Source organism: Lissotriton helveticus, chromosome 3_2 (assembly GCF_964261635.1).
Source record: "Lissotriton helveticus chromosome 3_2, aLisHel1.1, whole genome shotgun sequence".
NCBI lineage: Eukaryota > Metazoa > Chordata > Amphibia > Caudata > Salamandridae > Lissotriton > Lissotriton helveticus.
Genome location: NC_136062.1, coordinates 247,660,342 through 247,682,886, shown reverse-complemented (window position 1 = coordinate 247,682,886; position 22,545 = coordinate 247,660,342). Strand labels below are relative to the sequence as shown.

Sequence of the window (22,545 nt, the reverse complement as noted above, 5' to 3'; positions counted from 1 at the left end):
TACCTGAGGCTCAGATCAGGAGGCCAGCAGACTATCCCTTTAAGTCACTGTGGGGTCCTGGATTCAAGATGAGCTGCATGTCCAGTTCTTCTTCCCCAGGCAAGAGGGCAGTGGGGCAGCAGTTCTTTCAGATTAGCAGTCCAGCAGAATGACAGTCCTTGTAGCAGCGCAGCATTCCTCCTTCCTTTCGGAGTATCCTCAGTTCCAGAAGTGTACTTAAAAGTTGGTGTTTAAGTTCCTTCTTTTATACGCAGTTGTGCCTTCGAAGTGGGGAGAAGGTTCAAGAGGCATGACTTTGAAGTGCACAGATGCCCTGCCTTCCTGGCCCTGACTCCAGACTAACTACAGGGAGTATACTGTCCTTTGAGTGGGGGCAGGGCACAGCCGATGCAAGTGTGAGTGGGACTGAGTCTAGTACCGCCCTCTCATCCTGCCAGTGATGTCCCATCCACTCACATCGAAGCTTACATTGTGTGTGGCTATCTAGGAGGAATACACAAAACCCAACTGTCAGTTACACCCTGTCATGTGCCCAGAAACGAGCTGGAGGCACCAAATGGCTAAGGCAAGACCATGCCAACTTTCTAAAAGTGGCATTTTCACAATTTGTAAGTTTTTCACTACCGGGTCATGTAAAACTTAAAAGTACATGTCCTACTTCTTAAATACCTTGCATCCTACCCTCTGGGCAGTCCATTGCCTACCATAGTGGTGACTTATATGTATAAAAAAGGAAGGTTTGGTCCTGGCAAAAGGTATATTTTGCGAGGTCGTAGTGGCAGTTTAAACTGCACAGGCAGGCTCTGCAATGGCAGACCTAGGACATGTTTAAAGTGCTACTTAAGTGGGTGGCACAATCAGTGCTGCAGACCCACTAGTACCATTTAGTTTACAGGCCCTGGGTACATGTAGTGCCACTTTACTTGGGACTTAAATGTACATTAATTATGCCATGGTTATAGGTCAGTAATACCATGTTTAAGCACAGGGCACAAGTACTTTGACACTGGTTAGCAGTGGTTAAGTGTGCCGAGGCCCAAGGCCAACAAATACAAATCCAGCAAAGAGTAGGAGCACAAAGGCAAAAAGTTTGGGGGTGAACTTTCTAAAAGGGCCAGGTCCAACGTAAGGCAACAGCCACCTTGAAATGAGAGGTAAAACTTTCTTGCTAGCTAATTTTGATCTTCCAGGACATTAGGCCGGAGACCTAGATTAGGAGCCAGCAGATCAAGTAACTCCAGTGTGACAATGTGGGAGCAGTGAGGCTCGGTCTGAAGTCCACAAAATCGAAAGTGATACACAGGGACAAGAAGCTCCGATTTGTTCAGTCCAAGACGCCCAAAACCTATTTGTATAGCATTTATTTTTGAAAGGATGATTGGGGCTGTTTAGATTTTTCTCCCAGTTTGATTTTTCTCTGGTAGCCTCGCTAAAGCGTGGTGTGGGCGAGGAGAGAATAGACCGGAATGTTGCATTAATGAAAATGATTGTTAGAGGCATGTGGGCTGCTGAATTCATATCTATAGCATAGATCGCCGCCTAGTGTTGGGAACGGATGATTGCACATTGTTGTCCTGGGAGAGTCTTCTAAGTATCACGAGATAGGTGGCTCCTCCCCTGGACTACAGTGCGCATGGGCATCGACTCCATCCCCAGATTGTTTTTTTCCGCCATTGGGTTCGGATGTATATTCGTTATCTCCAGTTCGGAATCGATATAGACTTTTCTTAAGGCCCGAAGGCCTTTTCCTATACCGTCGGTATTGTTTGCGCTCGGTGCCCAGCTCTGTTCCGGCTCAGTTCCCGAGTCAGACATCCAGAGGAGTCGCGTGGCTCTTCGGTGCTCAAGGCCCAGTCGACGCAGCAAAACTTTCGACGACACATCATGGAACGGAGCCCGTTCAAGAAATGTCCCGTGTGTGGATCGAAGTATCCCCACATCGACGTCCACCCGGTGTGCAACAAGTGACTGTCGCCGGACCACGATGAAGCCAACTGTATGGCTTGTTCCCGGTTTCGGTCGAAGAAGACGATTCGACTTGCGCGTGGCGCGCCTGGAGGCCCAGCAGTCGGCCCCGGCACCAGTGGAAATCTTCGAGAGAGAAGAAGCAGATGAACGAGAGGTTCATATGCAGATTTCGCCTCCATCGGAAGAGATCGACTACGACGCAGACGTCGAAGCGCTCGATGCAGAAGAAGTCGTCGACGAGGTAGGAGACGACAATGAGGCCTATGGAGCCATGGAAGATAGCTCGGAGGATGAGCTATGCCCCGTTCGAACAATTACTAAGGCTCAGGTCGAGGGATCGCCACACGGCCTTACCCGAGACCTTACACCCAAATCCACGGCCTCGCCTACGGGCCCGGCTACGGACGCTTCTGCAGAGCCGCCATCGGTAAAAAACGAAACCGAAAGTGAAACCTTCGGTGTCGACAAACGAAACTGATGGAGACGCCATCGAAACCAAAAACACCTGTCCCTCTGGCCGCCTCCTCGTGTTCCGATGCGTCGGGGCAGCCGAAGCCAAAGAAGGCCGTCGACCCGGTGAAGTCGACCAAAGGCATCGAGTCAAAGTCGGTCAAGGGCGTCCAGCCACGATCGAGCAAGGGCGTCGAGCCGAAGCCTGGGGCCCCAAACCCAGTGGTCAAGGCCGCCGACCCGAAACCGTCGGCTCCGAAGGCCGTCGACACAAAGTGGACACGGCGCACCGAAAAAGGCTGATCCTGTACCTCGGCCGGAGAAGACCAAGCCATCAACGCCCAAGTCTTCACACGCTGGTGAACCAAGGACGTCTTGTCGGGTCGACTTCCTTTACGAAGCATGTGTCGGACTCGCTGCAGCGCATCAGGGACAAGGCTTCCACGGTCGATCCGAAGGATGCCTCCGCCCCGAAGCCAGCTGACAAAACGCCACAGTCCTCGGCACCGATCCTGTTCACGTTGCCGCCGAAGGTGGCGCCGAAAGCGTTCGCACCAAAGACTGTCGCCAGGGCACCCGTGCAGGTGTCTACAGGGTTGAAGACTTCTCAGCCGCTTGGGAGCTCGAAGCATCGACAACCCCTGATGGAAGAGCAGTCGGAGCACTTTATCGACGCCGACACCGGTAAACTTACCCTCTACAAGAGAAAGATCACGGCAACACAGCCTTTGGAGTCCTACACAATTCCTTTGAAGCGCAAGAAGCCTTCTACAGATTCCCCGGTTCTGGTTGAGCCGCTTGCTCCACAGACTCCAAGAGCTGCTACACCCTCACCCACTTGTTCGGATGTGGATGCTGAAGACGGTGATGATGAGGAGTATAACTTTCCTGCCAACACTGATCCTGAAGATCACCAGGACTCTTGGGCAGTTGCAGGGGACCCAGGGGATCAGCAAACTGCCCTGGACACTCAGCTATACAGTGTCAAAACCTCTCCTACTGAGGATTCTGCGGCATTTAATGCTCTAATTGAGAGGGCAGCTAAAAACCACGACGTGGAGCTACACCCTGACCCTATTGATGTGGACTTCCTCTTTGATACCTTTTTAACAGCAGAAAAGACTGTCAAAACTCTCCCAATGCTGAAGGGGGTTCTGAAACATGCTGCAGACATTTTTAAAGAACCCACACGTGCCAGGGTGATCAACCCTAGGATTGAAAAGAAATATAAGCCAGCACCTGGAGACCCTACCTACATCAAGGGCCAGTTGCCATTGGACTCTCTGGTCGTTTCTAATGCCCGGAAGAGGGCGAATTCGCAAACCACTGGTGATGCTCCTCCCCCTGACAAAGAATCTAAAGTGCTGGAGGCATCAGGGAAAAGGGTGGCGGCTCAAGCAGCCAATATCTGGCGTATCTCAAACACTCAGGCACTCTTGGCCAGATATGACAGGGCGCACTATGACACACTAGAGACCCTGTTACAGCATCTATCAGATCAGTATAAAGAGGCGGCTGAGATGCTCATTCAGGAAGGGAAGCTCATCTCCAACGCTTCTATTAAATGTGCACTGGATGTGGCGGACACCGCTGCCAGGGCCATTAACACCAGTGTAATGTTGAGACGTCCGGCATGGCTCAGAATATCCGGTTTCAAGCCGGAGATACAGACCACCATCCTCAATCAGCGGGTGGATACCACTCTGGAAAAAATAAAAAAGGATACCGAGACTGCAAAGTCCGTGGGAGCTCTCCAGTCCCAGCAGTTTAGGGGCAGTACTTTTCGTCGCTCAGGCAATAGAGGGGTTTCCAGAGGCCCGATGTCCCAGCAAACGCAATACACTAAGGGCGGGCGCAGTCCTCTTACACCAAGCAGAGTAGAGGTGGCTATCGGGGCAACAGTGCCAAGGGCAGAGGCCGTGGAAATAACAACTCCCGTTCCTCTGCCACCAACAAACAGTGACGCCCTTCCGCTGCCCCCCGACCATACCACACCTGTCGGGGTGAGACTCCAGCAGTTCCTGCCAGTCTGGAAGTCCATCACCACAGACAGGTGGGTCAGAAAACGTATCCAGTTCGGTTATTGTCTGGAGTTAACATCCACTCCACCCAACATGCCACCAAAACATCGTCCTATGTCCACAGAGCATTTGCACTTATTGCAGCAGGAGGTACTTGTCATGCTGCAAAAAGGGGCAATCGAGCTCGTGCCGGTGGAGGAAGAAGGCACAGGAGTGTAATCCCTGTACTTCTTAATCCCAAAGAAGGACGGGTCCCTCAGACCCATACTGGACCTCAGACCCCTAAACCAGTATATTCTCTCAGAACACTTTCATATGCTGACGCTGCAGCAAGTTCTTCCGCTGCTCAACCAGGGAGACTTCCTCGCAACCTTGGATCTCAAGGATGCATATTTTCACATTCCACTGCATCCATCACACCGAAAATACCTCAGATTCACCATTCAGGGTCGGCATTATCAGTTCAAGGTCCTACCTTTCGGGGTGACCACGGCTCCCAGGGTGTTCACAAAATGCATGGCGACAGTGGCTGCGCACCTCAGAAGGCAGAACGTTCACGTTTACCCTTATCTGGACGACTGGCTTGTCCAAGCAAAGTCAGCCCAGCTGTGCGCAGCCAACATGTCCCACACCATTCACCTTCTTCACAGTCTGGGATTCTCACTAAATTATCCCAAGTCGCACCTTCAGCCAGCCCATGTGCGGCAGTATCTGGGCGCAACAATAGATACTCTGGCAGCCACGGCTCAGCCAAATTCTGTGAGGATCGACAGCATTCGGTCGCTCCTCCAAAAGTTCAGCCCGCACCACTCGCTTCCAGCGAGAGTGTTCATGCAGTTGATAGGCATGATGGCCTCCTGCATCTTCATAGTCCCGCACGCGAGGCTACATATGCGTCCGCTTCAAGAGTGCTTGGCACGTCAGTGGAATCAGGCTCAAGGACAGTTCAAAGACCTAGTGTTGGTGACCGGTCGGAGACCTAGTGTTGGTGACCGGTCGGGCATACAGCTCTCTGCATTGGTGGAATCCACACAACCTTTGCAAGGGCCGACCGTTCCAAGAGCCTGTGCCACAAATTATCCTGACGACGTACGCATCTCTCCAGGGTTGGGGAGCTCATGTACTCCACTACACAGTGCAGGGACTATGGACAACGCAGCAAAAGAAGATGCACATCAACTACCTAGAACTGATGGCAATCTTCATGGCAATGAAGGCATTCAAAGTACATCTGTGCAACAAAGTCGTGTTGATCCGGACGGACAACATGACAGCCATGTACTACATTCAAAAGCAGGGAGGTACACACTCTCCACAGTTGTCTCATCAGGCTCAGAGCATGTGGAAGTGGGCCATTCAAAGGAACATCTTCCTCATGGCGGAACACCTCCCGGGCAAGGACAATCAGATGGCGGATCTGCTCAGCAGGTACAGCCACCAAATGCACGAGTGGGAGATACATCCATCAGTACTCCACCCGTACTTCCAGCAGTGGGGTCATCCACAGATAGACCTGTTTGCCACAAGGGAAAACGCAAAATGCCAACACTTTGCCGCCAGGTTCCCTCACCCACAGTCGCAGGGCAATGCGATATGGATGAACTGGTCAGGCAGATTTGCGTACGCTTTTCCCCCAGCGCCTCTAATACCGCTGGTGGCACGAAAGCTAAAGCAGCACTCGATGACGCTCATCCTGGTTGCTCCAACGTGGGCACGCCAACCATGGTACACCACGTTTCTGGAACTCTCCGTGGTACCGCATCAAAGACTGCACCTCACGCCCAGACTTTTGACGCAGAGCCATGGCGACATTCAGCACCCAGACCCGCAACAGCTCAACCTGGCGACCTGGCTCCTGAAGTCTTAGAATTTGGCTACCTTAACTTGCCTCCCGACTGCATGGATATCATACGGGAGGCAAGAAAGCCCACCACCAGAGCTTGCTATGCAGCAAAATGGAAGCGGTTTGTCATTTACTGTACGGAACACAACATCAACCCGCTAGATGCATCCACTCACAACATCATCTGTTATTTGTTACATCTTTACAAATGCAATCTGGCGTATGCTTCCATTCGGATACACTTATCCGCCATAGCGGCTTATCTCCAAAACAGGCAGCATCTCTCCGTTTTCAGAGTGCCTGCCATTAAAGCCTTCCTAGAAGGACTGAAACGGGTCATCCCTCCCAGGACCCCACCAGCTCCTGTATGGAACCTTAATGTGGTCCTCACCAGGCTGATGGGCCCACGATTGAGCCTCTGCATTCATGCGAGGTTCAGTTTTTAACATGGAAAGTGGCTTTTCTAATAGCCATTACATCTCTGCGACGTGTTAGTGAGTTCCAGGCGCTCACTGTACAAGAGCCATTCATACAAATTCACTCCAACAGGGTGGTGCTGCGCACTAACCCTAAATTTCTTCCTAAGGTGGTTTCACAGTTCCATGTCAATCAGACCATTGAACTGCCCGCGTTCTTTCAAAACCCACAGACAGTAGCCGAAAGAATGCTCCACCCTCTTGACGTCAAACGAGCTTTGATGTACTACATCGATAGGACCAAAGACTTTAGGAAGACACAACAACTCTTCGTTGCCTTTTCGGCCCAGCACAAAGGCAACCCCATTTCCAAAGCAGGTATAGCCAGGTGGATCGTTAAGTGTATTCATATTTGCTATCACAAGGCTAAGCGCACTTTAACGGTCCCCCCCAGAGCCCACTCCACCCGCAAGTTGGGGGCCTCCATGGCTTTCCTTGGTAATATCCCTTTGGAAGACATTTGTAGAGCAGCCACATGGTCTACACCACACACATTTACTAAACACTACTGTGTAGATGTGCACTCCAAGCAGCTGTAGGACAGGCTGTTCTTAAAACACTTTTTCAAACGTCTGCAGCTGGCACAGGCGGCCGCCGTTAATGGAGGGACTGCTATATATTCTATGTTATAGATATGAATTCAGCAGCCCACATGCCTCGAACTGAATATGCTACTTACCAGTATGCATCTGGTCTTGGCATGTAGGGCTGCTGACATTCATATCGCCCGCCCTCCTCCCCGGCGCCTGTAGCGGCTGCATAATTCATACTTACTCTTAGCATGGTCATCGCTCACACTGTTACACTCCATCTTCGCCACAATGGCTAAAAACAATCTGGGGATGGAGGGGATGCCCATGCGCACTGTAGTCCAGGGGAGGAGCCACCTATCTCGTGATACTTCGAAGACTCTTCCAGGACAACAATGTGCAATCATCCGGACCCAACACTAGGCGGCGATCTATGCTATAGATATGAATGTCAGCAGCCCTACATGCCAAGAACAGATGCATACTGGTAAGTAGCATATTCATTCCTTGAGTTGTAGTGCTTTCTTTCTGTGTGCTTTTCTGCCCCTCGCCTTTCGCGTTTGTTTATTTTTCCTTCCTTCTCTTTCCTTTCTGCGCATTTTATGGGAAGATGGTTTTGAAGACGTAATGCTAAAAGGAAATAGTTGATACGTTGTTTTCTTATGGTGGTGGATAATGTGGATGTTCCTTGTGTGTGCACCTTTTTCTGTCCATTGACTGAGTTTTTCAGAGTGAATATGTACACTGCGAGTTGAATTGCTCCATCAGCGCATGTTTTAAATAAAATGCTGCTTTTCCAGTTTCCCCGCGTATCCAACCAGGTCTCTTCTGCAGTCTTGACATTCTGTATGTTCGTACAGCTTTGAAGCTGCCAGCATCGCCCTTCTGCTGTTGCCCGCACTTGTCTGTGGCTGACCCCTTTCTTCCGGTCTGTCCGTGCATAGGTATAGAGAGACTCCTCTCCCCGGAGGCCCTTATTGGCTGTTTCTAGTGAACGCCGGAGCGGGCATGAGCGCGCAGCACGTGCACAGCCTCCCAGCTGGAGCAGTAAAGGCTGGTCCCGCTTCCTCTTTTTAGACCTCTCTGCCTTGGCTTCCTCTTTCCGAGGTAAAAAGTGACGGTGTTTAATTCAACCTTTTGCAGGCGGCGCTATTTATAGCCTTCGTCTTTAGGGCTTTGATAGTGCTCAGGTTCGAACCGCAGCAATAGTATTCCATCCAGTGACTAGTTAGGATTATAACCTACTGACAGGCATCATGCTAATGTCCCCCTTTTTTTCCTTATAGGGAATTGGTTCCTGGTACACCGTGTGGCCGATGAGAGCGGTGAAATCGAACCGTGAGGTAAGTAGCTTGTGTGATGTGTTCAGAGCACCCTGGGGAGGCGGTGCATTGGAAGCACCAGGGTAGAGTTTTGTTTGAGCTGCGAGGGCAGGGGATGTTGGCTGGAGCGTACCTTCATTTTTTTTAACAGAAATAAGGTAAAGGGATCGAAGGCAGGAAATACGAGAATGACATGGTCCGTACATGGAAGGATGCTGCTAAACAAAACGGCACAGGAACAGAACAATCGAGCAAAAAAAACCCCTGTTTATAAGTAGCTTCTTAATGGTTCTTCTGGAAGAGCTCTGAGAAGGCATGCATAATAAATGCAGCAGAAGTTTGTTTCTGAGCTTCAGCAGCACACCTGCAATTGCAGATTTGGCTTGACTAAGAAGGAAATGCAGATTTCAGGGCTTTGGGATCTTGAAATTGATCTAACCCAGTGTGCAGCCAGTTCTGAAGAAAGTGGAGATGTAGTTGTGTTCGTCTCTGCCTCTTTTCCAGGGTCTGCGATCACACAGCCAGCAGTGCTCTTTGCTCATTATTTACAGTTTGCAGAGAACAAGTGATCCTAGCATTTTAAGGAGTTTGTAGCCGAGGTGGGGGATGGGAAAGACTTCTTGAACTCATGAATAATGAGGAACGGTGCATTAGTTTGGCACTGATCTGTGAAGTAATACTTAGGCCGCAGTGTAAGAGGACCTCCAGGTACTTTAAGCTCGAGTCTGCTTCTCAGCAGTCCCCCTCTCTCCCCCCCACCTCCCCCCCCCTTCCCGCTCCCCGCCTGCAGACAAACCGTGTATGATGATTAGGCAAAGCTGTTGAAAGGGCCCATAATAACAAGTTGGATATGGGTATCATTTGCGTAACAGTGGTCAAAAAGTCTGAGGTCTTTTAGTTGGAGGATATGGACAATTTACAAAGGATGGTTCAGTAAAAAGCAAATCATTGGCTAGTGCAGCAGGTTACCATATACTGAAGACCAGGAGCAGTCTCTCAACACCTAGTTCATGGTCTGGTACGAAGGAGCGCAACTATCTAATGCAGGGACTGCCACTGGTTGTTCTCTTGACAATGCTGTTGAAAGACACACCTACTAGTAATCAGTGGTTTTCAGAGTTAAAGTTATTATTTGAACAAGCTTTTGGTGTCTTAGTTAAGCTGGAACAAGGGAACGATTGAGCAAGAGTATTTTTTTTCCTTGAGGCTTGCCGTACTGATTGATTCCCTGGATGACTGAATAGAACCAGCGCTGATTCTTGAGCTCTCATGATGGATTCATTTTCTTGTATGAGTACAACTCATTTTATGCCATTTTCACAAGAATCAGCCCGTTGTTGCAGGAAGAGATTATGTAAAATTGAAGTAACATATAAACATTCACGTATGATCTACACCTTCTACAGGCACTGGCAGGCAGGCCCCCCTCCTTTAGGCAGAGTTTGAGGGGACGGTCTGGAATAGCCAGAGGTCCAGGGCACGTTGAATCACACATATGGCAAGCACATGTGGCTAGCTACGTTCCACCGTGCAGGGCTATCAGAGGTCCCGACTGATTGATAATTCTAGTCTGTTGGTAAGCTTCTACTTTGGTGGAGACGTGGTCTACTAACTAATTTCGAGACTGTGAGCTTTTTCAATCCTGAGTGCAAATCCCGGCTGTACCACTTGTGGTCTTTGGCAAACACTTTCCTTCTCTGTGTCTCATTTATCTTATCTAGAACAGTATGAAATGTAACTTTTAATAAGAAAGAGATAGTGCTTTTTAGTCAATGGAGCAAGTTATATGGAAATAAAAGGTCATGTTTTTGGGAGAGTAGGACATGCCGCAATAGCACCGTCTAAAAGACCGTGTTTTAAAACTGTTAAACATTTTACCTCTTCTCTGTCTGGTGAATGTCACTGTTAAAGCAGAACTAGGAAGTAAATGCATTACTTGTTTGTGTGTATGACATGCTGTCACTGTACCCTCCGATGACTTTTACTTCTACCTCTCTGCGCTCCAGCTACCTTGCCGGCTAAATTTGGGAGTGTTTAGAAATTTGCTAAGTACCAGTATTATTTGAGAGAAGCTTAACTACAACTTATTTCATGATAATTGTTAAACTGACAAGTTTATTGTTAGTCTGACATGAAATCAATGACTTTTAGCAGGTACCAAAGACACAAATCTTTTCTGGAAGCGCTGATTGGCTGAATTGCAACTTCGGGTGAATGCAGGTTGATTTGGCAGCAACTGAAGCCCTGCACCGATTCCAAAAGCATAGGGATTGTTGTTACCTCGAAGGCTGCTGCAGCTGTATAGTTTGCTAAGGCAGGGGGGTGGAGGTTTAAAAAGTAATCTACTTGTTCATGGGATGAGAGGCGCCTATTAATGGCAGTCAAGGTTTATGCCAGGCTACGAGGGTGTGGATTAGCAAGTCCACTGAGCCACCAGACCTGGCAAATCACTGAATGTGTATGCATAGGCCAGCTTTCTGATGATGGTAGGCGTTTGAGAATGCTGCTTTCTCATTATTGAGATTTCTGAATATAGCAGATTTTTGATATTTCAGGGTTCTAAATGTGTTGTGTTTAGTGTGCATTTCTCAAGCATATTTACTGTAGCGCGTTGACTTTTTAAAATGTCACTAAGTAAACCGTAGTATTTATGCAATCCAAGGCCTAAATTGTCAACTGAGGATCATGGAGACCGGTCACTGTCGGACCATCTTTGCTTGACCACATTAAGTAACCTAAAAATACCTTGATCTTACTCTACCTCCATTTTCTCTTTTGCATTAAGTATGAGCCTTTTTTGGTCATTATGTCAAGGATTTATCATTTTCATTTTACTACAGTAAGACAACATTTTTAAGGTTGTCAGAATCCAGACAATATGATTTTTACTTGTCGCACATGAATTTTTCTAGGATATTGGTTTCCTTAAATTGCGCATATTTTTGGATACATTTTATTGTGAAAGCACAAAATCGACAATTTTGCTTACGTTGTGTTGAATCCGTGACTCGAATGGGAAATGTGTTCTTCATGATTGAGTTTTATATTTACAGTGAGGGTTTCTTGGAACTTCTATTAATTGTCTCACCTTGATAAGTAATGGCTGCTCAAACTATGTGTTAATTTCTGCACAGGTAACCAAAATAGCTTTGTGGGGCCGGTAGATTAAAGATGAAGCATTTCCTATAAGGGCGTTCCCTGACACTTCTCTCACTCACTTTTGTTCTCATTCACTCTGAAGCATATAGATTCATTTAAGGAGAGGACTAATTGCCAGAATTCTTAGTGCACAGATAGCTTCAATCTGAAAGACACGTTAGTGATAGATCCCTTACCTTAGAATATCCCCAGGCGTCAGACTGGATCGGGAAAGTTTTTCGTCAGCAGCACCCCTGCGCGTCGGAAGGTGGCGTCGTGCGGCTTTTCGCGTCTGTCGCTGGCGCCGTAGACGCAGAGATGACGTCACGGAGACTGCTTAGGCGCCACCCATGCGTGCTGACGTCAGTTCTTTCTTTTTCCATGCCTACAAGCGCAGATCCAGTTAGAGCACGTACCCTAGTCACATTTTGACTAACTTTTGAGACTTTTTGTCTTCAATTTTTTGAGTCTTTGACTCCAGTGCCACGTAGGTATGCCTTGGTTTAAATCCTGCGGGGCCTGTCGACGTATGATGTCGGTGGCCAACCCCCATGGCGTCTGTCTCTACTATGAATATGTCTCCGGGAGTGGTCCCGTAAACTACTGGAGGCCCGTCTGTTTTCTCCATGCCGATCGAGGTCCAGGGGTCGATCAAGAGACCGACCTCTGAGCCATCATCATCATCACTTCTTGGGGTTGAAGTCTTCACACTGTTCCCGGCGCCACAGTGGGTTCCGTTCGTTCCACCACCGCCCTTGACCGGGTTCCCGTACAATTTTGCCCCTGTTTGGGACCCTAATTGGGACACAGAGCCGAACCGGTGCCGCGGGTGCCGTTCGACCATTTATATTCCCTTGTCCCTCCCCCACTGCCGCAGCCTGTTTCACGGGCAGCGGAGGAAGGGGACGATTGGGAGGGGTCTGTGGACCTTCTCGCACTGCAGTGCTGGCCGGAACAGGAATGGACAGAAGAGTTGGAGGATGCAGGTGGCCTTGACCTCTTCTCCGACCCTGGTTTTCTTTCTCTTCCTGCTGCGGCTATGGAGGTGGGCGCCACATACTGTGGTGCTCCGTAGAGCAACTGAGGCCCTTGACCTGCCTACGGTGACCTTCAACACTAATCTCCTGACTGAAGTACTTCAGCCAGCAGCAAGATCTATGGAGCTACTTCTACCATTCAATGATGCATTAACTGACATACTAGACCAGTCACGGGGGTTCCCGTGGATAAAAACGTAGCCAGGCGTCATCGCCCGGCCCCGGGTGACCTTGTTTTTATGACAACCCACCCTACCCCGGAGAGCCTGGTCATCCAAGCCTCCACTTCCCAAAGCGCATTCCCTACTGCTCCGCCGGATAAGGAAGGCAAGAAACTGTTTTTATCTGCCATCTTGGGGCTGCGGTCGGTGAACACTGCATGCCTCTTGGGCCACTACTCCCACGCTGTGTGGGACACGGTTGCGCAGATGCTGTCCCAGTGTCCGGAGGACGTTTGGACAGTGCTTTCCCGAGCTGTTGCTGAGGGGAAAGATGCAGCAAAGTTCGCCATCTGGTGTGGACTGGACACAGCGGACTCGTTGGGTAGGGCAATTTCCATGACAGTGGCCCTCTGTCGCCACCCCTGGTTGTGGTCCACTGGATTTTCAGGGGATTTTAAAAGTTCTCTTATGGACATGCCTTTTGATGGTACTCGCCTGTTTGGTGATAAGGCAGATAGTGCGCTGGAGCCTTTTAAGGACTCCTGGGCTACGGCCGAGTCCTAGGGTCTCTCCACCACGCACCTGGCCATGTCTGCTTTTCATGGCCACGGAAGGGGCACCCGACACGTTCGTTCTGCCAGAAGCCTGTGCAGACCCAACCTCAGTAGGGCTGCGGACGTGGTGCCTGCCATGGTGGGACTGGGGGCCAACGTGCGGGTCAGTTCACCTCTGCTCCTGCAGCATCTGCATCAAAGCCTTCCTAGTCTGAGCTTTGGCACACACCCAACGCCGGTGAGCGGCAGGATTCGCCATCACCTCCCCCACCGGCTATCCGTTACCTCGGACAGGCGGGTGCTGCAAATCGTCCGGAGGGAGTACTCCCTCCCCTTCGAGACTGCACCTCCGGCCATGCCACCTCAGTTCCACCGCATGTGGGGGACCATTTTGCGATTCTCCAGCAGGAAGTCACGGCCCTCTTGGCCAAGGGGGCTATCAAGCGCGTTCCTGGGCCAGAAGTAGGATGTGGTTGTTATTCCCACTACTTTCTGGTTCCCTAGAAGAAGGGGGGCCTGCTCTCCATCTTGGACATCCGGAACGTCAACCACTTCCTCCGGAAGGAGAAGTTCAAGATGTTGACTCTGGCTCAGGTCTTGGCTGCCCTCGACCCTGGAGACTGGATGGTAGCGTTGGACTTGAGGACGCATATTTTCATATCCCGTCCTGCCGGCCCACCGGGGTTACCTGCAGTTCACGGTAGGCTCAGAGCATTTTCAGTTTGCCGTGCTCCCCTTTGGCCTTACCAGTGCCACTCGGGTGTTCACGAAAGTGATGGTGGTGGTTGCAGCTCATCTGCGCAGATCAGGGGTTCCAGCCTTCCCTTATCTCGACGACTGGTTGTTGAAGGCGGGCTCGCCCCAGGCAGTCGTCTCCCACCTCCAGACTACATCCGACCTCCTGCATTTACTGGGGTTCTCCATCAAAGTGCTGAAGTCGCACCTGATTCCCTCTCAGAAGCTCCTTCATCGGAGCGGATCTGGATTCGACACAGTTTTGGGTTTATCCTCCCCAGCAGCGAGTCTGGATATTCGGGCTATGATTTGGATCTTTCAGCCTCTAACCCGGGTTTCAGTCAGGATGACACTCCGGCTCCTGGGCCTTATGGCCTCCTGCTAGTGCAACATGCCAGATGGCATATGCGGGCTCTGTAGTGGGACCTGAAGTTCCAGTGGGCACAGCATCAGGGCAACCTGTCCGGTCACGTCCAGATCTCGGAGGGCACTGCACTACAATTGCAGTTGTGGCTCACGAATCGCGATTGGGTCAATGGCAGATCCCTCTCCCTTTCCCAACCGGAGCACCCAGTGGTGACGGATGCGCCCCTCCTGGGATGGGGCGGCCACTTGGGAGAGGCGAAGATCAGAGGCTTCTGGTCTCCGGCGGAGTCCCGGCTCCATATCAACCTTATGGAGCTTCGGGCGATCCGACTTGCACTGATAGCATTCCTTTCCTCTGTCCAGGGAAGTGTAAGTCAGGTGTTCACAGACCTCACCACTGCCATGCGGTACTGAAACAAACCGGGCGGGGTGGGGTCGTAGACCCTATGACGGGAGTTTCTGCGCCTATGGACATGGCTGGAACGTCAAGGCATTTCTTTGACAGTTCCACACCTGGCAGGTTCTTTGAATGCCAGGGCGGACAAACTCAGCCGCCGGTGCATGATGGATCATGAATGGCGTCTGAACTCGGACGTGGCTCAAGGTCTCTTTCTGCAGTGGGGAGAGCCTTGGTTAGATCTATTCGCCACCAAAGAGAATGCGCAATGTCATCAGTTCTGTGCGTTGAAACTTCCACGGCGGCACTCGCTCAGCGACGCTTTTTGTCACGAGTGGGGCTGCGGTCTCTTGTACGCCTTTCTGCCTATACTACTTCTGCCCAGAGTGCTGAAGAAGATTCGGCGCAACCGGGCCCAAGTCATCCTTGTGGCTCCCGATTAGGCACAAAGATACTGGTATTCCAAGCTACTCAGCTTGGCGATCAATCCCCCGATCCGACTGCCTCTTCGGGAGGATCTTCTGTCGCTGCAGCAGGGGACAGTCCTCAACCCGAACCTGTCCAGCCTCCACCTCCATGTGTGGAGATTGAGTGGCGACAGTTGACCGCTTTTGACCTTGCTCCCGAAGTCTGTGATTTCATTCTGGCAGCCAGGCGTCCCTCCACTAAAACGGTATACGCCTGCAGGTGGAACAAATTTGTGGCATGGTGCACAGCTGTCATATAGCTACTGTATATCTTTATAATGTGTTAAGTTAGCATAGGCTCATTAAATGTTTAAACGCCATTTTTCCGTTTGCTGCTTCTGCACTCGACACTTAATTGTTGATTTAGCTTTCAACCTAGTAGTTCGTTGTGGTTTACATGAGAATAATATGTTATTACTCTGATATCAGCTTTGCTCAATAAACTATGTCTGTACAGAGAGTGCTGAAGCTTCAGGAACAACACGATACAGAATTGTTATGAGGTCTGATCTTCGCGCCTTCGTAGACATAACATAAGTGCAGCTTCTGCCAACTTTGGGCTTGAGGCGGGTTTTATATTGCTTTGCTTTAGGCACAAAAACACACTTGATGCGGTTCGCATGCAGAGAGAGCTGGTGTATGCTGATGTGATCCCTTCGTGCTAGGACACTGAGGTATGGGCCCGCCCTAATTCAACCCAAAGAGACCTTCTTAGCAAATAATATAATATGTGTGTTAGGGAGGGTGAGAAATAAGTGTTGTTAACCCTTATTCATTTACAGCATGTTAACATGCTGTCACCATTCGCTTTTTATGGACTAGTAACTATGCTGGTAACTTTGCTTCTGATAATATGTTTACTTGTATTATCTAAGATACTGCGCCTGAGAAGACGGCATTAGTAAATAAACATTTCAAATGCTCTTGTGTTCTTCTTTACTCCAAGTTCTGGTTTGTAATGATTGTATAACGAAAGAGTGCTCATGTGTTCCACGTATCCGGAGGTACTGTAAGTTCATGTTCTGGTTTGGATAAACATTGGGAGTTTGTTATGACCAATGAGACACTGTAGCTAGCTCGGTAAGGGGTTTGTTGGATACTGAGGTGAGTTTTGGGTCACCCTAATTCGCCGAGGTTCCAATCCTCTGTGCACAGTTCTGTGGGAGAATAGAAACCCTGCTACATGGCGCCCAACGTTTTCGGTGGTCTTATATCATGACACTCGAGTAGTATATCGTTCAAACCTTAACCCCTTCACTAACGTTTCCGGAAAACGTGGTGTCGGTGAAACCTACCTGTTTTTTGAAATAGGTCTTTTTCAAGCTTGAATCTTTCTGAAACGGTTTCTTTGACTTACTACCCAGTTGTGCTACAAAGTGTTCTTTGTTATTCAGTAATTCCGGTGATATCATGGCTGTGGCCATTGCGCAGCATAGTCGCATTGCGGTGCGCAACCATTTACAGACTTACCAGGTCCCTTTGGAAGGCTTGGCTGTGATTTTGGTGGTGTGTGCAGATCCGGCGTACCCCTTTGAACTATTTTACTCGTGGGTTACGTTTCCGGAAGTGGATGCAAATTCTCAAGTGTTCCTCCACTACACACCCTCCCCTGTACCGGCTGAGTATACACCGTACAGGGCACTGGAAATACCTATTGATCATTGGCAGCATCGCGTTTGGTTTGATGGCGCCCTCCCCCACTCTTTGTCAGCTGCGAGGTTAGGTCCACTTTCCATTCCAGGTACAAATTGGCCTGCTTTGGGTGGATTCACCCCGCACCCGAATCATGGCGCTTGTCCCCTTGCGGATATTCGTAGACTACACGTTGTCTCGATTGCTGTGATTCGTGCATTAGTGCAATACATAGGTCGTCATCTTCCGGGTGGTCCCCCCGGGGGTGCGGCCGTTCAAACGGAACATGGTGGTTTGAGACTGAATCCTGTTATGGTCAATTCAGTTTTTGGTAAGCGTCCCGATGATAAGGATGATTTTCCTTTTTGGCTTGCCGAGAAATTTGACCAACTGGAAGCTGTGTTTCCAAATTCTACTCCTGCTGATAAACATAGAATGTTAACGATTACTTTACCTAAGGATTTAGCTCCCGAACTAGTCGACTGTGAAAGCTGGGGAAAAACTTTTGCGGCAGTTTATACAAGGTGCTTCGGCACCCCTACAATGACACAGCTGCCTACGATCATTAAACGTGTTCAGGATGATCACGGTCCGGAGGCGGCTGTTGAATTGGGTATGCGCCTGTGTGGTTCGTTGGAGATTGTAAGTGATCTCATTCTCTCCAATGTTAAGGGAGACGCAGTGAACTTTCAGGTGTCTAACGCTTTGGCAGTTATACCCAATGCCGAGAAACCCCGCCAGTTGGCGAAGATTGTGGTGGCCGCTTATAAAACAATCGGTCGCACAAGTAAAGGTTTGAAGTATTTCGCGGTCAAGGAGAAAAAACAACCACAAGTGCAATCTGCTGCGGCAGATGTACATCCCAAGTCCAAAAAACAAAATTGGCCTCAGAAACAGAAACAGGGGAAGCAACAACAGCAGACTCAGGATTCTTATCCTGCGCCACAAGTTCCTGCGCCGACTGAGAAAGTTTATGATTTGCGCGATCGCGCAATGATTAAATCACCTGATCGATTTCAGGGTTCTGATCAACGCTCTCCTCGTTCCTTTCAGGACTCATCGGCCCCGAAGACCGGTGGAGGAGGAGGCGGTAGGGGACGTGGTGGCCAACAGGGACGTGGCCAGCCCCGCCAGATAGACGGCGCAGCGAAGCAGGAGGATTCTACGCCGAAGAGACCGCAGTTTGCGAAAAAGAAAGTCGCAGCCTTAACAGCGCATAGATATGCCACAGATAGTGAGAACGTGGCTTCGGAATCTGACGTGGGCTCTGACCTTGCTGGACAGCGCGGCGGAGATTACCATAGTGAGAGAAGCGCTGCGTCCATTACTGAAGGTGACAGCGACTGATGTCTACGTTGTAATTGAAACAGCAGACACGAGACTTGCTCCCCCTGAAAGACTTTATAAAATTGTCCTGTTGATTGAAGGTGACATACAGTGTACCGTCAAAGGGGTATTTTGGGAAAATCGGTCTTCTACATATGATATTTTGCTTTCGGAGGCTGACCGGCCCCCACCTTTTGTGCTCGCGGCGCCGCGAGGGGAGGAGGTAATCCTCCCAGTTTCGCGAACACTGTCTCAAAAGAGCATGCGCAGCACTTTGCAGAAGAGTGGGCTCGGGCTCTTGCACCGGCTCTGTACCGTAACCAATGTGGTTGGGATAAATTGTCCCCTTGTCACGAAATTCCGTTGCGGTCTCAGCCGCAGCCTCAACCTCAATATCCCATTCGGCGTGAAGCAAAAGCTTCCGTCGCGGAAATCCTTGAACAATTGGAATATCAGGGAGTTATTGAAACGTGTGTGTCACCGATGAATAATCCTCTTTTTACTGTGACCAAGCCGGACGGTTCCTATCGTTTGGTATTGGATTACCGGCATTTGAACTCGCATTGCCGTAACTGTGCAGTACAGAATACTCACGGCTCTGCCCTAGTGGATAGTCTAGTGCGTAAGCGTTTCAAAACAACGCTTGACATTTCCAACGGTTTCTATGCCCATTCACTGGATAGCTTCAGCTCCCAATGGACAAGTTTTACAAGCGCTGGAGTTCAAAAACAATTCCGGCGTCTTCCAATGGGCTATAAGAATAGTCCTGGTATTTTTACCGCACGCATAGTCTCTCTGTTAGAGAGAATCGACCCAGATGCTTGCTCGTATGTGGATGACATTTATCTCACAGACGACGAAATTTGGATGCATCTGTGTCGGGTGAATTCGATTATTTGTAACTTTGCAGACATGGGTTACAAGTTTAACTTTGCAAAATCGCACATTGCTGAGTACACAGTGTTGTTCCTGGGCTATGAGCTCAACAATGAAGGTAGAGGTTTGGCTCCTCACTTCTTGGAGAAATGCGCTCAGTTGCGCGCTCCTACAACACTGAAAAAATTACAGTCATTACTGGGTTTTTTAAATTTCGGGAGGACATACATTCCGGAATATGCCCAGCGTATCAAGCCGTTGTATGCTTTGATACAACCTACTTTTTCAAAATCATGCTGGCTGCCTGAACATTCAGCCATCTTGCAGTCCTTGCAGGCTGATCTGCTCGCTTCTAAATACTTACTGACTCGTGATAACCACACCAACCTGGTGATAAGAATAATTCCGGGGACGGTGGGTTTCACGTACCTCACTTTTAATGAAGGAGACACAGTACCTATTGCTTACAAGTCACACTTGTACACTTTGGCTGAATTGCGGTTTCCCACTGTGGAAAAGGTTTTGACAGCAGTACAGATGGCGATTCTTAAGGAACGAGCTCGGTCACAGGGGAAGCGCATGTTGGTGGTAGCACCCTGTCCTCATTTGGAGGCAGTCACGAAAGCCAGTGTACCAAATTCAAAAGCTTTGCACCCTCGGTGGATTCAATGGGCTGCATCCTTGACGTCCACGGATGTCACGTTTATTTTTGACGCCTCATTACGGTCGCAAGAGTACTTGCAGTATGAGTTCATTCATCCTGCTCCTCTAGCTATGCGGCCTTTGGAGGACTTCCATTGCATCATTTACACTGATGGCTCGGCGCAGGTTGCGCATGGCTCTAAACATGCCTACGTTTCCGCATGCGCCATTGTGGTCGGTGCTATGTTGAACGATGAGTTCATTTCCAGTGAAGTGCACACGCTGCCCCTGGGCGATTGCACCGCACAATTGGCAGAGCTTCGTGCTCTCTTACTAGCGTTGGAGTACGCTGATCCAAGTGTTACTACTCTGATTGTAAGTGATTCTTTCTACTGTGTCCAGTCTTACAATGAAAACTTGTTCTTTTGGATTCAGAATGACTTTCGTGATTCCAAGGGTAGCACAATAAAACACAAGATGATCTGGGTTCGAGTGGCAGAACTTAAGGCTAAGTTGACGCTTGTTTATGTGATTCATACTCTGGGCCACCAGCGCGTGGGAGTTCACGCTGTCGGTAACTCGCTTGCAGATGAAGCAGCGAAATCAGCAGTATCTACATACTTAGTTGCAGCAGTTACTAGATCCAAAACCAAGATTGATAGTGACATCTTGGCGGCAGTTGCTGCCTCTGAGAAGGGAAGTAAACATCCTGCGGGGTTCCCTTCGAAGTACACTTACCACTTAAGTCCCGAAAAGGTTCCTTTTGTGAAAATTCCTGATGTTGGAGAACGTTTGATTCCCAACTCGGATCGCAGGGCTGACTTGATTACAGCGGCACATGAAGGTGTGGCGTCTGCGCATGCGGGCGTCTCGGCCACTGTAACTCAATTACAACAACGTTTCTGGTGGCGGGGACTGTACAAACAGACGCGTGATTATGTCCTTCTTTGTGACATTTGCCAGCAGATTAAACCTTCTACTGCTACGCGTCCGCCACAGACACAGTTGTACATTTCTAATAAACCACTCAGTTGTGTTTATTTAGATCACTGTGGTCCTTTTTCATCTGATACTGCGTATAAGTACATCTTAGTAGCAGTTGACTCATTCACACGCTTTGTGTGGGTATGGCCCCATCGCAGCGCTGATTCACGGACTGTCATTAGAGATTTGCGTGTCTTTGTAGGGATTTTTGCCTGTGGTACCTTCCATTCGGATCAGGGTCCAGCTTTCGCCTCTAAGGCGTATAAGGATGCCATGACTTCGTTGGGGGTCCAAGTCAAGTTTTCGTCTCCATACAGACCTGAGGGTAACAGTGTAGTGGAGCGAATGAACCGTGATTTAAAACAATCTTTGACAGCTCGAGTTATAGGCACTGGCAGAAACTGGCTGACCCACCTCAATGGCGTGCAGCGTGCTCTTAATAATCTCCCTAGAAGGTCTCTGGTTGGGCGGACCCCATACGAAATGCTCTTTGGCATCAAGATGTACATCCCTGACCTTGACGGTCTAGACTGTGTGGTTCGCGCCACTTCCTTTGACGCAGATGAACATTGCAATGTTTTACAGAATCTACAAAAGACCAGAGACAGTCTTGCAAAGGAACATTTGCCCTCTACATCGGATGTTGTGTTGCAGATCCCGGTAGTCGGCTGGCTACCGCAAGTTGGAGAACTGGTTCGAGAGAAGATCGATAACAAGAAAGAATTTGGTCCTTCCTATCGAGCTCCGGTTCCAGTCCTTGGAGTGAAGGGCACAAGAACAGTCATTTTACCACCACTTCCTGGTCGTAAGGAAAACAGGTTTATATCAATTGACAATGTCAAGATACACAGAGTGGTCGATTCTTCTTAGTATGACACGGGCTGTTTCCTGTCCTTCCATTGTAAGAAATTCAGTTATGCCCACTGCTTCTAACAATGAAACTGAAGTGGCCATCGACTTACCTGCTATTTCCAGTCCTTTATTAAATACTTTGCCCGGAACTAACAATGATGAGATAGACTATACCTACCCCACTGATTTGTCCATGCCTGACCTGCAAGCCCGTTTGGCCACGGAATCCAGATTTTCATTTGACTCTGTTTCCCTTGCCTCGAAGAAACCCTCTCGTATTGCAGTTTATGCCAGCTTGTTTAAAAAACATTTTTTGATTCCTCCTTGGACATACATCTGGCTGATTCTTTTTTTCAGTTTACCTCTTTATGTCAATTGGTTTTGTGTTTTATTTTTTCGACTCGTCAATGGACACTATGTCGAGGAAAGAACATGCGTTACACATCTAAATGGAACTTTGGCCCCTCTTTCCTTGTCACATTCTACACACCGATTGAAAAGAGATTTGACTTTGGTTAACATCACAGCATGGCCAGTCCTTGATGGAATTGTGTGGGATGCGGTTAGATTTCAAATTCATGGCCCAACAGAAGTCGTTAATGTTCCTAATGTACTTAAAGTGAATATGGGGGATGTGGTAAAACAAAACATTCGTTCTGATGACTGGGATGTTAATGCAGTAGAAAGTTTGTTTTCTGATTTTCAATACTATGCTGCCTTTGATGCTGAGGATTTATATTTAGAATCTGCTAATTATGGTGATTTATT

The 22,545-nt window shown here is 49.1% G+C and overlaps 1 protein-coding gene across 3 annotated transcripts in view; it reads left to right on the top strand.

Annotated features, from left to right (window-relative positions):
- CSK (C-terminal Src kinase) overlaps positions 1-22,545 on the top strand; it is a 797,455-nt gene that overhangs the window by 70,260 nt on the left and 704,650 nt on the right. For 2 of the 3 annotated variants that reach the window (XM_078685133.1, XM_078685131.1), the window contains exon 3: positions 8,575-8,631. The exons of the other annotated variant lie outside the window; for it this stretch is intronic. The gene's annotated coding sequence lies outside the window, so the exon portion shown is untranslated. The remainder of the gene's footprint in view (positions 1-8,574; positions 8,632-22,545) is intronic. 3 annotated transcript variants of the gene reach the window in all.